General features: G+C 40.7%; 1 long non-coding RNA gene across 1 annotated transcript in view; it reads right to left on the bottom strand.

The window, feature by feature from the left end:
• Positions 1-13,910, bottom strand: part of LOC134486802 (uncharacterized) — a 71,466-nt gene extending 57,556 nt beyond the window's left edge. Inside the window, exon 1 of the long non-coding RNA XR_010066192.1 lies at positions 13,784-13,910. This is a non-coding gene — a long non-coding RNA (uncharacterized LOC134486802). The remainder of the gene's footprint in view (positions 1-13,783) is intronic.
• Positions 13,911-14,216: the final 306 nt, after the last annotated feature.

The following is a 14,216-nucleotide window of genomic DNA, read 5'->3' as shown; positions in this document are numbered from 1 at the left end:
GACTGGATGTGGTGGCACAGATCTGTAATGCCAGTACTCAGAAGGAAGAAGCAAGCACATCTCTGTTGGTTTCAGGGAATGCCAGGGCTATATAGAGAGGCCCTGGGAGGTATGTCTCACTTTGACTGAGTCCTTTGTCTTCTCTCAGAAAAAGGTCCTTGGGAAATTTCCATTTCTTTGGGGTCCATTATTTTTCTTGGCTGTTTTTTGTTGTTTGTTTGTTTGTTTGTTTGTTTTTGAGACAGGGTCTGTGGTGGTCTATTGGGAAGTGGCACTATCAGGAGATGTGGCCTTATGGAGGAGGTGTGGCCTTATTAGAGGAATTGTGTTACTGTAGGGGTGGACTTTGAGGACTGATAGTGCTGAAGCTGACATATTTCAACGATGGGCATTCCACTTTGTGCTACTTAGGAAAGACTGATTTGACTCTGTTAACACATACTCCGCAAAGCCATGAAAATGTGTGAGTCCTGGGGATTTATACTACCTACCAGCATGACCACCACACAAGGAAAGCCCAGAGGCAAAGACAAATAGGCACTGTACTGTGAACTCTTGCTGAGACTCCACTTACACCCAATTTCTTGCATAAGTATCCTGCTGAAGCTATAGTCAGCCTCACTCTCCCTATAATAAATGCCAGGTTTACTTTGTCTTCTTTGTAGTACTATCCCCTAGTGTCTCTTGTTTCTGCAGCAGCACTGGAAGTATCATTAGTGTGCATGTCCTTATCTCAGGGTGTACTTCAGAAGAATGAGGGCACAAAGAAGAGCCATCCTACCATAGTCACAAACAAGCTCCTTGGGGTTGTTAGAGATGGGCACCTCCCTGAATATGGGCACAGAGCCAGCCCAGAGGTACATAACTTAGCTGGTACTATATCAAATCAATCTGAAAACCAAGACTGACTAAAGCTCTGTTTTCTGTGTTCCTTCATTTCCCTCTGTTGGCCTACATACTTCTAACAAATTATTATTTTTGTTATTGTTATTGTTATTATTATTATTATTATTTTTATTATTATTATTTTCACACTGTGATTCACAATCAGACACTGAAAATCTGTGCACTTTATATTTGTGACCTTAGTTTTGGCATGAGTTCCCTGAGCACATTGATTTTTAGCTTCAAGTTATCTGTTATGGCGTCCCACAATTAGAGGAGAAATCACAATTAGCTAATGCCTCAAGGGTTACTTGTGATTAAACATTCAACAAACATGGGCATCATAAAAAGAGGTTTTTCTAGGCTGTGAGTATTCTCTGAGGTCACTTTTGATCATCGTGTGAACATTCCCCCTTTACTTCTACTGTGCCGTTCCCTGTATTGCTTTATGAAACATTTCCAAGGACACCTGCGCTTGACTTCTTCCTGTTTTATTGGTGCATATCAGGGATTCTGGAGTTGACATCTAAATGTTCAGAGCCTAGCAAAGATAATGGTGCATACTGGGTCAGCATACTGGGTCAGCATTTTGTTTACCTGATGCCTAAACTAACATCAACCATAACAAGACACTGCAGACCTCTGCACTTTAGTTTTGTGAACTTTATAGTTGGCGTGGGTTTCCTGAGCACATGGATTTTCAGGGACAAGGTATCTGTTATGACTTCCTACAATTAGAGGAGCGATCACAAATAGCTAGTGCCTCAATGGTCCATGGTATTTTGACTACCAAGCCTAATATCTGGCTTCATAACTGTAAGCTGCAGCAACCAATTTTTTAATAAAAATATGAATAATAACAACTTTGCTTCTTGGTACAGGATCTCACTATGTATTGCACACTGTCCTCAAACATATTTTTCTTGCCATATTCTCATTAATGCTGGGATTTTCACTACCATATCCAACCAACCAACCAAAAGAAAAAAAACAAAAAACAAAAAAACAAAAAACAAAGACAAAAACAGCACAGAGACTTTTCCCCCCTCTCCCTCCCTTCCCTTTCCTTCCTTCCCCCTTCTCTGCCTTTCTCTGCCCTCACAGCCCTGCCTTGTCCTTCCCTGACCTTCCTTGCCTTTCCCTGCCATGACTTTTCCTTTCTTCCTTTCTTTCCCCTCTCTTCCTCTCCCTTCCCCATAGTCTTTTTCTCCTCTCCTTTCCCTGTCTTTTCTTTCCTCTATCTCTCCCTCTCCCTCCGTGTTTTGACTTTCCATCATAACTGTTCAATTTCTTTTTCTTCCCCCCTGTTATTTTCCTTTTTTCTTCCCCTCATCACCCCTCTAACCTTGTCTCTCTTGATTTCTTTTCTTCTGCCTGCTCCTTTCCCCAATAGCTATACCAACATGCAATCTGGGGATAGGAATAGTTGGAGCCCTAAAACCACCACTGGACACCTGAGGAAAAGTCCATGTGGAAATGAGAGAGAGCTGGGCAGGTGAAGGGGGAGTAGGAGGGGGAGGGGGAGAGAGAGCAAAATCTTTTTTCACCTTAGTTTGGGGCATTGCATTTTATGTGTGGAAATAGATAATCCAAACAGATGGTAAAAATGTAAATGACCAAATACTTGTCATTTTAATAACTGTAGTTCTTGTGCTGTTGTGACCAAAGTACTTGAGAAACAGTGCAAGGAAGGGTGGGCTTATTTTGACTTCTTTTAGAGACCCTGAATCCATCATCTTCTGTTGGGTGAAGTATTGCAGAGTTGCTCAGATTCTAGTTGTGAGTGTTGCAGACCTGAAGGGGATGTTTTCCCCTACAGAGGTTCTGCCCTAGGCTGCAAGAAAGTTTCCTCAATGCCCTGCTTCAGGCTGTAGACAGTTTCTCCACTGTGAAAGTATTACAACTCTGCTCTGGAGGGGAAGGTTTCCTCACTGAGAGCCCCAGTGAACGTATTACAGCTCTGCTCAGAAAGATATCCTGGGAAGCTTGCTCCTAGTTCCTTTCTGACTTCCCTCAATGATGGACTGTGACCTGGAAATAAAATATGAAATTAACCCTCCCCCAGAGGTCTACCAAATATTTTATCACAGCTATAGAACGAAACCTAGAACAAGACATCACTATCAGCACCTACACACAACATACACACACACACACACACACACACACACACACACACACACACACACAGAGAGAGAGAGAGAGAGAGAGAGAGAGAGAGAGAGAGAGAGAGAGAGAGAGACTTCTTCATAATACGGCAAGATTCCAGTCAACATATTTGTTTTGTTTTAAAATACAATTAGGGTCTAGAAACTTCTGTTGCACTGAAACCTGTCACAACTGGCACACCGAGGCCTGTCTTTCTATTTCAGAATCAACAACCAAACCTCATTTTCCTAGGACTACATCTACAGTCTTCAAATCTGAGGGTTTGTTTTCTTCCATGTTTGACTTCCACTTCTCGGTGCTCTGTCACGATTGTCTTTGGGACTCAAGAGGACAGACTACAGATCCCATATCCTCAGTTGCATGTGGCAAAGATACAGAGGACAAATTCTGACAGAAGCCGGAAAAACAAGCCTGGCGCTTTCCTCCTGCAGTTTTCTTTAGAGGGTTGTTTAGTTTTGTGATCTGCCAGCATGCATTTCACACGACAAATACAGGTTGAATGATGACGGGGAGAAAAGATGTGTACATTTGTTAAAGAGATCGAAATCATATTCTAGATTCCTGGGGACAGATTTGGGTGGTGCTGGGATGATGAGTGGCTTAGATTCCTGAACCACTGCAGCCAAAGCTGGTGTGGTAACTCCCTGGTGTTCCTGTTTGCTGAGGGGAGGCACTGTGCCATCAGACACCACACTTAACTCTGAAGACGGTGATACGGTCACCCAATTGTGAACTTCACTGATTATGTGCTGTGTAAATTTTTATAATTTTTTAAACCTCTGTATCTGTATTTGCTCTATTTGTTCTTCTTTGACATGGAAAACCCATGTCACACAGTTGGATGGCAACATGAGGATTAAAAAGATGTGCAGGCCCCTCTAAAAGTCCAACAATCAAGAGCAGCGTTCAGGCTGACAACTGTTCTCATTCATGACTTCAGGCTTACCCTAAATCCCGCAATAAGCTGAAGGCATGGGGGTGCAGAATTTGGAAAAGACAGTGGAGGAAGTTGTCGTCCATTGTCGGTGGGTTCAGAGGTAAAAAATGATGAGACCATGCATAAGCACCTTTCAGAGACTCACCCTTCTGTACCTTGAAGCTGGTCATTCACAGGGCACTAAACACTATAAATAGAGCATGTTAGTGACAGGGGCACTTGCTGAAATTAAAAGAATGCAGCGAAGAGACAGCTTACATACAGGAAGTACATTCAGAGGGATTTTCTAGAGACTGACAAGAGGATAGAGGCCACTTTCCAGTACTCATTCCTGGCTTAGTCCCTGCTTCAGCTTCAGGAAAAGTCAGCTTTCTAATATCAAAAATTGTGTTCCCCACTAAATTTTGGAACCAGAGATGATGTAGAGTTTAGCCTATATGCAGTGTCTGTATGAGACCTTTCTATTACACAGGCACTCCATTTTAATTTTCCCCTAGATTCTCTTTTGTTAGGAAATGTCAGTGTGGACAGTGCATTGAATCACCAAGTTCCTTCTCCATTTGAATTCCAGGTCATAGGAATGACAGGACCAAGGAGATCCATCAGGAATATTTTGTGTGCTCTCTGAAACACATATGCCCAAGGGATAGTAGTGAATGCTGCTGAGGAAAGAAACTATTGCAAATGAGCACGGAATTTAGGTTTGTTATGATAACAGGGGCCACTGCTTTTAGTTTAATTAAGGAAAGATTATCAATTATCCCACAAGTCTGTGGTGTTTTTAATTTTTATGTGTATTTGTGTGTGCACAAGTTTGTTCATGTGTCTGTAAATTTGTGTAAAGGTGTTTCACATGCACCCATCTGCATGTATGCATGGCCAGAAGGCACAGCCAGCTGTTTCTCAGGACCATCATTCAACTTGTTTTGGAGACAGGGTCTTTCTGTGATCTGCAGTTCTAGGACCAGGGTAGCTGGTCAGCAAGCTACCTCTACCTTCCCAGCCCTGGGAATTCAATGTGCCATCACATTGGACTTTCCAAAGTAGGTCAACGAAAGGATCAAATTCAAGTCTTTGTAAGACAAATACTCTACTGATGACACTGTCTTCCCTAATCCCCTGTTATTAGGTTTTAAAAATTAATCGTCAGACCCAAATCTGCCATCACACAGCCATGCAGTGAGACATAGAGAGTCACAAAGCACCTGCTGCAATATATTGACTGTTCTCTACACTTTGGAAGGCTCTCTAGATTTCACACTCTTACTACATACTACATACATATCAGGTCTGACTGCAGCAGACACAAAACCACTCCAGAGACAAAAATCTGTGTCTTGATGTCCATTTCCAATAACTACAAAGCCTTCTTGAAGAAATGTTAGGCCAGAGTAAAAGGCATTGCTACGAGCACCTTATTTCCAGCTGCCCACCATGCATTTGCTTGTCTCTGCAAAGGTGAGATGGCTTACATCTTGCATTAGAGATTCCTAGTCATCCCTATGCATCGTAATCGTGTCCTACACTGACAGTGTTTACCCTGTGAACGTCCTCACTGGTCTGCATTGATTAAGCAACCACAGATTCAGAAGCCAGAAGCCCACAGTAAAAATTCCATAGTGACTGACTTTTTGTAATAGGATACTAGTTACCTCCTACTCTTGAATTGTGGAGTATGGGCAGGGTGGGGACATTTCTCTGGACAGTGGGCAAGTGATCTGAAAGCCAAAAGAGTAAATTACTTAGCCTATGCAATGGTTTACACTGAAGTATTTTAAATCTAAGCACAGACATTGTAAGAAATGTGATGTTCCAAGGAGGTCATCAGATATATACTGGCTTCAAAGAAATTTCCAGGAAAGCAATGTAATACAGATATATCTAGAAAACCTTTCATCTTCTTTCGTAGAAACTATTTTAATATAGCCTGTTTCCTGCATGAGTCCTGACAGGTTGAGATGTAATGGTAACAAGCACTTAAGCTTATGTGGGCTCCAAGATGCCAGGCACCTACCTTCTCTTTGTTTTTCTTCTGCTATTTCTTCATTATTTTCAGTTGCAGAGGATGGACATTTTTTACAGTAAAATGCAATGTGTTCCTATTTACTCAGATGTTTGGCAGTCCATGTCTCTCTTTTGTTGCTAATTCTAATCCTTGTCTCAAGGAAATAAATTCACAAGGTAACCCTCAAACATGTCAATGGCTTGGCTAAATTATATATTAAGATTCTGTTCCAAATACGCTGAGTTAAACCCTGGAAAAGATGTCTCTTCTGAATTTCTTTTTTATATCCTATCTACTTACTCAGAAAGAAATTGTTTACTTGCTTGTCTCCATGGTTCCTATTGCTATGGGAGCCAAGGGATTGTATTATAAAGCTCTGTGTGTGTGTGTGTGTGTGTGTGTGTGTGTGTGTGTGTGTGTGTGTGTGTGAGAGAGAGAGAGAGAGAGAGAGAAGAAGAAGAAGAAGAAGAAGAAGAAGAAGAAGAAGAAGAAGAAGAAGAAGAAGAAGAAGAAGAAGAAGAAGAGAAGACAGAGACAGAGAGACAGAGAGAAAGGCAGAGAGGGGCGAGTATGCAGGATTAAGGAAAATGATTTCAGGCCCCGGAATAAATAACTTTTATAACTAGGGCTTTAATTGGCAGAGCATTGTCACAGAACCTGATTGCTGTCTGTCTCTCAAGTCATATTGAAAGAGAATGAGGAGATAAGATAAGATGGAAATACAATTAGTTTGTCTACAGGAGTTCACCTCACAGGTGTTGGTGTTTTTAAAACAAACAAAACAAAACAAAAAACCAGAAAAAAAAATGAAACAAACAAAAACTTGATGGTCCTTTGCTTGCTTAATTAAAGTATGAAATGACTGTTGCCTTCATCAATCATTTCTGCTTCCAAAAAGCAATGATGGCTATGGGTAACTAGGGCTGCAGTCAATTCCCTGGGGCTGAAATGGAATGCTATTTACCAGAGCACTTGAAGGACATTTTCTATGCTGAGAGCTATATTTCACTCTGCAGCCATTGAAAGTCAAGAGAGTTCCAGCTGATGCTTTAACTGGCTGGTCTTCTTTGAAAGGCAAGCTGGAAGAGAAGCACAGGCTGAATGACAAGGACTGAGTAGCGTGACTCATCACCTAGGTGATCCACTGTGATATTTGTCTCTAAGGGGCTAAAAGGTAAAGCTTTCTTTTAAAATTACCAATTAATTTTCCCAATATGTTTTAGGGTCGGTACAAGTACTCCATTTCCCAGAGCTGGTCACTGAGGCCTGGAAAGCATCACATTTTCAGAACCATTTAGCAAATAAACAATGGAAATGGAGAGAGAGAGAGAGAAAGACAGACAGAGAAAGAGAGAGAGAGAGAGAGAGAGAGAGAGAGAGAGAAAGAGAGAGAGAACAAAGGAGAGACCAAATTTTGGATAGAATGAGGATCTCAGCTAGCAAACTGGGCTTTTATTTCCTAAGCATTTCTGGCTTCAGTGCAAGAACTGAACTGAACAAAAGCATGTGGGCTCCTATGACCCTCGAGCTTGCTTTGGCTGCAGTGCTTCTGGGTGGGAACATTTCTCTGGACAACCTGAATATCTCACTGGTTAATCATTACCTTCTCATGGGTACTTCCTGTTGTAGTCACCTTATTCTTTTTTTTTTTTAAATATAGTCAAGGGCTACTAGCCAAATGTTGCCCCCAAGCTCCCTGAACCAATCACATTTTCTTCTCTCTCAGTTTCAAGGGGTTTTTGGCTCAACTCCAAACCACACTCACCCAGGCAACTAGACCTTATACCCTCAGTAGTCAAAACGAAGCAGGTGTTTGTGGAGTCAGCTCTTGGAGCTAACCTCCTCTTTGAGACATCAATTTGCATTCACAAGGCCACTGATGACATCAGCAGTTTTGTGCTATGGAGGTACATTTCGGAATTCACCAAGAAGGTGTGCAGAATTTAAATGTTTTTCATGAGGTGTGTGGGCCAACTTCTCATTCAGGAGAAGAAATGTGGTTTTGAAAAAAAAAAAAAACAGAAAGAAGTGGGAACAGAAATTGCCTGACAGCCTTTCTCCTCAAGGAGGTTGCTCTCTGGCCAGAAGGGAAATGAATATAACACAAATGTGAGTCCACACAGCATGAACAATATGGATGCTCCATGGGATTTTAAAGGCACAAACAAGAAAATGTTGGAAAATATTTTTACAGGAAATTGCCTTCATCTGCATGAAGATTAAAAGATAATCAAATGTGCGTAAGATTGTTTATGTAATTAGAAATGCATATATGTAACTCCACTATTTTATAACTTATTTATAAGTAATGTAGTAACAACAAACTCTTCATCTTTTAGAAGTCATCTTCTACATGGTGAAACAGCTAAGCTAGACAGAAAGAGCCTGTGCCTGACTGAACTTTTACAGAAAGAAAATGTAAGTTTTCTCTCTCAGCATAGCACTGTTATCATCAAAATAGTCATGTCAGTATGCATGCAAAACATGCTGTTTTAAATTTTTCTTCATATTAAATACTAGATTCAAAATTATGTTTTCATGGTATTATGTAATGTCCTTTCTAAGAAATAGATCAAGTAGAGAGATAGCATTTTACAAAGTCCTTGTTATTGAACATTTTATGTTCTTCCAAGTTTTCTCTAATTAACAATGCTGCAATAAAAATTATAGACAGACACACAGACAGACAGAGAGATGTATACAAACACATATATCACTGTCTCTCATATACTTCCTTTCTCATATCAAAGATGTTAGTATGAGTGATTTTGAGGACAGAAAACCGAAAGGAGCAAATGCAGGGTAAATAAAAAATGAAGTTTAGAAAAAGACACTGTATAAATTAGTGAATAAATGTGTTATGAAAGCTTGGAATATCCAAGATACAATTTACAGACCACATGAAGTTCAAGAAGAAGAAAAACAAAAGTGTGGATGCTTCAGTACTTCTTAGAAGGGGGAACAAATAATCGAAGGAGCAGATACAGGGACAAAGTATGGATCAGAGATTGCCACACCTGGGGATCTATCCCACATGCAGTCACCAAATCCAGTTACCATTGAGGATGCCAAGAGGTGCATGCTGACAGGAGCCTGATATAGCTATCTCTTGAGAGGCTCTGATAGAGCCTGGCAAATACAGACGCAGATCCTTGCAGCCAACTATTGGACTGAGAATGGAGTCCCCAATGGAGGAGTTAGAGAAAGGACTGAGGTAAATGAGGGGGTTTGCAATCCTATAGGAAGAACAACAATAACAACCAACCAGATACCTCAGAGCTCCCAGGGACTAAACCATCAACCAAGGAGTACACATGGAGGGACCCATGGCTCCAGCCACATATGTAGCAGACAATAGGCCTTGTTGAGCATCAATGGGAAGAGAGACCTTTGGTCCTGGGAAGGCTGGATGCCCCAGTGTGGGGGAATGCCAGGGCGGGGAGGTAGGAGGGGGTGGGTCCATGGATAGGGGATCTCCCTCATGAAGGCAGGTGGTGGGTAGGATGGGATTGGGGGTTTTCCAGTGGGGAAACCAGGAAAGAGGGTAATATTTGAAGTGTAAATAAAGAAAATATCCAATAAAAGAAAAAGAAAAAAAAGAAAAAAATGTGTGTAACGTTTTACTGCTGTGAACAGACACCATGACCAAGGCAACTCTTATAAAGGACAACATTTAATTGGGACTGGCTTACAGGTGCAAAGATTCAGTACAGTATCATCAAGTTGAGAGCATGGCAAGCAAGGCAAGTGCCAGAGGAGCTGAGACTTCTATATCTTCATCTTAAGACTGCTAGAAGACTGGCTCCCATGTGGTGAAGAGGAGGGTCTCATTGCCCATCCTCACAGTGACACACTTCCTACAACAACAACCTATTCCAAGCAGGCCACACCTATAAATAGTGCCACTCCCTGGGCCAAGCATATTCAAACAATCACAAAATGCAAATAACTCTGTGTTCTATTTTACATTTAATGATAATAGATATAAGAAGGAAGACAAAGAAACAAATAGGAAAATAACAATCAGCAAATTCCAAACAAAAACAATGGACATTCAGAGACTGTATATTATTTCCTGTTGCTGTGATAAAGCATCATAACCAGAAGCAGCTTACAAAATAAAGAGATCATTAGGGCTGGGGTTCCAGAGAGAGTCCAGAATGATCAGAAAGGCATGGGCGGAGCAAGAAGCTAAGAAGTCACATTCCAACCACAGCAGAGCAGAGACAGCAAACTGGATGTGGAGCCAAGCTACCACTTCTCAGAGACCAAAGCCCCATCTTATTTATTTTGAGGCAAGGTCTCCCACTAAACCAGTGGTTCACATTTCATCTAGACAGGCTGGCCCGCAAACGTCCAGGATTTGTGTATATATCTCCATCTTCCCGTGCTGGCATTACAGGCATGAACCAACACACAACTATCTTTTACATAGGTGCTGGAAATGTAAAATCATGTCCTCACAATTAGGAAGCCAGCACTTTTTCATTAAGTTATCACCATAGCCACCTTAATCATTTACATCTTCTATGTCATAAGAACCATGTGCTGAAAGCAGATTCTACTGCATGAGACCATAAAACAAATCAAATTAGAGTGTGTTCAGAGCCCTTCCTAACTGTAAATTTGACTCAGAGGATATACTCCAGAGAAGATGAATTAAGAGGATGCATAGAGTAAGAGGAATACATTTATTATAAGGTACTACTAGCTCATTCAATTTTGGAAGCTGATTCATCCCAATGTGTGTTGTAAGCAAGCCAGAGGCTCAAAACAGAAAACTATATAGTTCCAGTCCAAATCCTACCAGATCTGAGAACCAGATGAGTGGATAATACACTGCAGGAACTAGCTGGCATCTCAGCTCAAGGTAGTCAGGCAAGGAGGCGGGCTACCCTCTTGCAGGATCAGCCATTTTGTTCTTGTCATACTCATTGTCTAGGTGAAAACCACTCAGAAGAGGAAGGGCAATCTGTTCTATAGACACTCCTATCAAATACCCAAGTCATGCAGAAATTTTCTCACAGACACAGTCCAAATGATAGCTGAGCAGGTGAGTGGGAACCACACGGAACAGTCTAGTCAGTCCATAGAGTGACACATCATATATCTATTGCTTCTCAGCATAACACCAGACACATCTTAGAAGACAATCTCTAAAAAGCCAAGTAACATGGGTATTCTTAAAAGCAGATATAAAAGAACTTGGACCCCAAAGTTGAAATAAAGAACCAAGGAAATGGTATTTTAAAAAATAAATAAAAAATAAAAGCAGATGCTGAACATGGAAAAAAAGTATCATCCCATCATTCTAGAGATAAGGCAGATTGATTGAATACCCTTGTTTCCACCTGAGTCAGAAACATCAGCAGTAAGGGAGCTCAGAGAGCAAAGACCACTGCTGATGACCTGAATGAAATGTCTGCAGTCCGTATGGTAGAAGGGGAGAACTAACTCTTGTGGGTCATCTTCTGACCTCTACCTGCGGTAACATATGCCTGTTCTGTCTCTCTGTTTCCCAGTCTCTGTCTATGTCTCTGCCTCTCCCCCCCCCTCTCTCACACACAAATTATTAATAAATACATAAATAATGTGAATTTAAAAATTTGTAAAAGGAAATGTAACACATCTAAGGAGCGTTACTCTCTGATTCTTGTACTTTTTGAAAGCTCTTAGACTTGGCAAGAAACAGACATGACTTTCAACTTCACACTCAGTCTTTATGAGGTTGAGTGAATCTATAAACCATGCCTTTTCATTTATTTTATTTTATTAAATTTGCCAGCAATGTATTAGATAGCATCATGGCATTTTGAACAAAGTGTGTTTTACTAGATTTTCCTCCTCACTCATCTTCTTGCCCACCTCACAAACTCCTTATAACTTCTCCCATCCTCTCCTTTCATGTCTTATGGATCCTTCCTCCCTACTTTCTCAGCACCTTTTTCTACCCTCCCATAGTCTCATCTCTAGGTTTCTGGATTTGCCTACAATGGATTAAACCATTTGCATACCTACATGTATACAGTCAAAGCTAGAATATACATATGCAAGAAAGTATGCAGTTTTGTCTTTCTAAATTCACATCTTCTTACCTAATATATAAATTTTAACTCTATCCATGTTCTGAATCTTTCATTTTTCTCTTCACAGCTGTATAAAACCCCTATTGCACACATTTACTATCTGCTCATCTGTTGGGAGATGTCTAGGTTGGTTTCAATTGCTTACTATTGTGAATAAGGCAGCCATAAATTGAGATATGCAAGTGTCTCTGTAGTAGAATATTTAGTTCTTTGGGTAAGTGCACAGGAGCATAGCTGGCTCATATTAAAAAAACAGTTTTTGAAAGGGCAATACTCTTGTGTAGGATGATAATAATGGAGAATATAGAAAATTACTTGTAGAGTTGAATTAAGAAATGTATAAAAGTATTGATTTTAATTGGCATTGTCTGCTATATCAAAAGGCAGTTATGGGGCTAGAAAGAAGGCTTAGCAGTTAAAGGTTGTTGTTCCTATAGCAGAGAACTCAATAGCAGGACTCAAGTCTGATTCACAGAAATCACGTTAGGTGGCTTACAACAACTTGCAATTCTAGCTGCATGGGGGATATGATGAAATTATGGGCACGCACATATGTTTTAAGTCTTTTGTTACAAAGTAGCTCAATAATATTTTTCTTAGTTTTCTAGTTCTCTAGAGTGAAAGTCCAAGATCAAGGTCTTTTCCAGAGAGAGAGAGAGAGAGAGAGAGAGAAAGTGGGGGGGATGGGAGAGAGAGGGAGGAGGAAGGAAGGGGAGGGGAGGGAGAGAGGAAGAGAGAGAGAGAGAGAGAGAGAGAGAGAGAGAGAGAGAGAAGACAGAGAGACAGAGAGACAGAGAGAGACAGAGACAGAGAAACAGAGACAGAGAGACAGACAGAGAGAATAAACTTTATTCGAAATTCCTGAGAGGCATTGATTTTATAGTATCAAGGCCTGTCCTTATAGTCCTTTAACTTTGTAGGAATTTCTTGCTAATCACTGACAGAGAACTAAGCAGTTAGTGTTTAATAATGAATTGGGGGAGGTGAGCACAATTCAGTGCACAACAAATATTTAGTACAGCTTCACAAAGATGGCAAATATTCTAAACTAGTGGTCTCTTTCCCAAACACAATCCCTACATAATCCTTTTTCTCCATGGTGCTAAGCCAGGAGGAGAATATCAATTAGGGAACTTGGATTGAAAAGTAACTGACAACACCAATTTTACAGATTGCCAGAAGGATTAAACTCAGTTTGCATTTTGCATGAAAATTCACTTACTCTTTTCATGTTGCTTTGCAGTCTCCATTTTCTATTCAACATGTCAAGAACACAATTGTCCATTTTGCTAAATGTAACTGTGGGCCCCTTAGTTGGTACAGAGCATTCTAGCTTTTGTAATGACTCTATAATTTATTCATCTGTTCTTCTGTTTTGGACATATCTCTGATTGATTCATTATTGTGTTAAAGCTACAAGGAACATCCGGCTACACACACACACACACACACACACACACACACACACACACACACACTTGTATATGCTTATCTTAGGCTTGATCAGAAAATTTAGTGAAAGGCCATCCACACAATTCACTATGCATCACTTTGGAAGCATTCTAAATTACTTTAGAAAGCATTCTTTGACTTTCCACCATTCTCTCACCCAGGACCTTTTTTTTCCCCCCTTCTCCAGGCAAAAGCCACATTTTGTTCTCTTTCCAGGCTGTTACTTCTGCAGATAACCTTGGCACTTACCTTGCTGGGAAGAAACTATCCACTCCTGCAAAGTCACTTATTCAACAAGCAGACTTTTAAAATTAAGCACAAGAATTGAGAGACTGTAGTTGATGTGTGGATTCCTCATGTTAATAAGATTCAAATTAAATGCAAGCTGTAGGCCAGAAATAAAAGGCCACCAACGAAGAGTGCCAATCCCCCTTTCAATCAACAGGGAAGGTGCTTGCTCTATACCTGGCTGGCTTTTCTGTTTGATTGTTCCATACCCAGCCCCCAACTCCCTGCCTCATCACCCCCCAACCCCCGCCATAATTGTACCTTCTTTTCTATCCTTACACTTATGGCTCAAGAGGACATAAGAGATTAAAATTCTTTTTTTTTCTGGCCAGAAAAGATGTGGAGAATGAAATAAAATCACAAATTCTATACTTTGAAAACAACTGTGGGAAAG

The sequence above is a fragment of the Rattus norvegicus genome, chromosome 4 (assembly GCF_036323735.1).
Source record: "Rattus norvegicus strain BN/NHsdMcwi chromosome 4, GRCr8, whole genome shotgun sequence".
NCBI classification, from domain to species: Eukaryota; Metazoa; Chordata; class Mammalia; order Rodentia; family Muridae; genus Rattus; species Rattus norvegicus.
Note: the sequence above shows the minus strand (reverse complement) of the source record. Positions and strands in the feature narration are given on the sequence as shown.